At 49.6% G+C, this 3,522-nt stretch overlaps 1 protein-coding gene across 1 annotated transcript in view; it reads left to right on the top strand.

The window, feature by feature from the left end:
* The window catches only part of Nova2 (NOVA alternative splicing regulator 2), a 33,109-nt gene that overhangs the window by 18,901 nt on the left and 10,686 nt on the right, over window positions 1–3,522 (top strand). The gene's annotated exons all lie outside the window — the stretch shown is intronic.

Consider the following 3,522-nt stretch of genomic DNA (forward strand, 5'->3'; position numbering starts at 1 on the left):
AGTGCTGGGATTAAAGGTATGCGCCACCGCCGCCCGGCTCCTTCTATCATTTTTTTACAGTTCTAAGAATTAAACCCAGGGCCTCAGGGTAGCTAGGCAGGTCCTCTAACACTGAACAACATTCCCAGCCCCAAAGTGTAAAATCTGAAATGTTTACTAAATGATGTCATTCTTGTTCTTCCTTAACATTAAAAGCAAAGCTTCAAAGCTGTAGAGATGGCTGACTGATTAAGAGCATTGGCTTTTTTTTCCAGAGGAACCAGGTTTGGTTCCCAGCACCCCACATGGTGGTTCACAACCATCTGTAATTCCCATTCTCTGGCATATGACGCCCTCTTCTGGCCTCTCCATGAGCACTGCAGGAACAAACACGCATGCAGGCCAGCACTTGTACACATAAAAGGGGGGTGCTGGAGAGATGACTCAGAGGTTAAGAGCACTAACTGCTCTTTCAAAGGTCATGAGCTCAATTCCCAGCAACCACATGCATCCATAATGAGATCTGGTGCCTTCTTATGGCCTGCAGGCATGTATGCAGACAGAACACTGTATTCACAATAAATAAATAATAAAAATAAATAAATAAATCATTCAAAGCAAATCTCCAGAGCTAGAGAGATGGCTCAGCAGTTAAGAATGCTTGCTGTTCTTTCAGAAGACCTGAGTTCAATTCCCACATCAGGTGACTCACACTTACCTATTACTTCAGTTCCAGAGGATATGGCACTCTCTTCTAGTACACACACACACGGATCTAAACAAAACACTAAGTGTTTTTAAACAAATAAAAAATAGGAGCAAAGCTTTTGTTGTGTATGCCTTCCCGTTGCTCATTTTCACATTCTCACCAGGCATGGTGGTGTCTATCTGTAATTCACCAGGCATGGTGGTGCCTATCTGTAATTCTCACATTCTCACCAGGCATGGTGGTGTCTATCTGTAATTCCAGCACATGGGAAGTTGGAACCGAAAGACAACTCAAAGAATCCCAAATTTAGCACTGGCTGGATTAGGATTAAGAGCACAGAACCTATACTAGGTATAGTGGCATATGTGTGTCACTTCAGTACTTGGTAAACTAAGGCAGGAGGATGGCAGGTACATGGCCAATCTGGACTACAAAGAAAGACATTGTCTCAAAACTGAAGGGAAAAAGACTCTGAACTCTGAAGCCAGACAACTGTGTTCAAAATGCCGGATGACGGACCCGGGGAAACAGCTGAGCTGGCAAAGCCCTGGCCATGCAAATATGGGTACCTGAGTTCAAATCCCAGGAGCCACGGAAAGTAGAGTGCAGGAGGGTATGTCTGTCCTCCCAGTGCAGAGACAGGAGAATCTCCAAATGCTTGTGGGAGAGTTAGTCTGCCTACTACATACATGGGGGGAGCAAGACACCCCGTCTCAAATACAGTGAAAGGTGAGAGCCAGCCAACATCAGAGGTTGTCCCCTGAACTATGCACACACACAAGTTCTGATGATTCTGTACCACCTGGGTGATCCGGGACAAGACCAGAGACCTACCTCTCAGTGTCCTTAGCAGGACAACAAGACAACCGAGACATGGCCTGGCTCATATGTCAGGTGAACAAGCAGCATGTCCTCAGAACAGGGCCTGGCGCTGAATGTTATGTAACCACCAGCTGTTATTATAGGACACTTTTTTCAGGAAGTAGCAGGGTCCCCCTTACCAAACTCCTGTGAACCTCGGTGTAAGAACTACACGGAGGTAGATGCACACAGACTTCCTGAGTTGGAAGGAAGTCATACAGAGATGGTGACCCTGGCCACTTCTCCCACACTGTCCCTGGGGTTTCCCTTCCCCCCCAACCCTCATTCCCAGCCCAACCCACACCCTTTCCTATTTACACCCAGACAGAGGCAGCCTACAGCTGACTCACCCTTGGCCCACACCAAGCTATTGTTCTTGGGTGGAGGGGGACATAAAAGCAAGGACTATGTTGACAAGGGCAAGGGTATGGGTTTTCGGCATCACGATTGGCCAGCAGACAGAGACACCCCAGACACATGGCGGATTTGAAGAGCCAGGCGGAGAAGTAGCAAGGGACAGGTCAAGCTTGGACAATGAGCACACTGCACTGAAGTGATCCACAGACAATGACACTCAGCACTAAGTGTCCCAGACACATAGGCACAGGGCCTGACACACATTCAAAAACCTTTTACAGACCCAGGGAGCTGACTGTACAAACCGAGTCCCTCCTGGGGACAGAGACATTCACACACCACATTAGTGAGGCCCAGGCACAGCAACGCACTCATATTCTCACACGGATCAGGCATGGCCGAGGGTTCTTTGTCTGTGATGCGCACACTTGGAGATGGGCACACCAGTACACCTGCCATCCAGACAGCCTCATACAGTCGCTTAAGTCTGCCTGTGTCCTCATATCCACACAGCCAATAAAAGGATGATGACGGGCGTGCGTGCGTGCGTGTGTGTGTGTGTGTACAGATATTTTTGCACCACATGCTCATCACCCAGACAGCTTGGGAACACCTAGAGGCGTGTACGCCACCTTTTTGTCTTGCTTTCACAGTTGCAGATGCAGACAGCCAATGGACAGGGCTCATCACTGCACAGCCTCTGTGGCTTGCATGCCAAAGTCTTCTAGCTCCAAACCTTGTTACTCCAGTCATGCTATATCACCTGTTTTGGGGTGTGTGTGTGTGTGTGTGTGTGTGTGTGTGTGTGTGTGTTGCTGGGGATTTAATCCAGGACCTTGTGCATACTAGGTAAGTACCTGACTGAGTTACAACCACAACCCTATTGGGGACTCTAGCCAGGGGCTCTACCACTGAGTCACACCCCCATCCCTTCACTGGGGGATTCTAGGCAGATGCTCTACTGTTAAACTATACCCTCAGTACACAGTATGTTTCTAGTGCAATCTCTTCTGGTCTTTTGCTTAGATACACACCCAATATGGTCATCTTTCCAATCCTGCCCAAGTATACAGATGCTCACATAGCTCCCCACAAGCAGCTTCACAGGTACACACACAGATCGCAATGTCACCCAGAGTCTTTCTCTCCCATGCTTACATTTCAGCATCACCCAGCTTCTCTCATCCCCTTTTCCAATATGCACATACAGAGAATGCCAGGTCAGACCTGCAGCCAGTACCTGGAGGATCTCCAGAATGGGAAACCGGCTACCCCACCCTCTATTCCTAGTCTCTCATTCTCTAAGAGCTGCCTTTGACCTCGCCTGCTCTTCCCCTAGCCACACCCCTGCCCTCCCCCACCCCCCAGACCTCCATCTGGTGGGTCTAGGCTGCACTCTGGCCTCTCTTCTGCCTTTCCCATCCCCCCACTTTCTCCCCATCCTCTCCAAAAGCCCAGAGGCCAGGCGCTGTAGGCTTTCAGAGGTTGCCATGGCAACCGAGCCTCATCCCTCATCCCCCTGGGGGTGGGCTGAGGACCCGGCCAGGCAGACCGATAAGGGGGTTCCAGTTACTGTGGCAACCGTTTCGGGCCTAAGCTCTCCACTTCTGGAAGGG

This window comes from Microtus ochrogaster, unplaced genomic scaffold (assembly GCF_000317375.1).
Source record: "Microtus ochrogaster isolate Prairie Vole_2 unplaced genomic scaffold, MicOch1.0 UNK74, whole genome shotgun sequence".
Taxonomy (NCBI): domain Eukaryota; kingdom Metazoa; phylum Chordata; class Mammalia; order Rodentia; family Cricetidae; genus Microtus; species Microtus ochrogaster.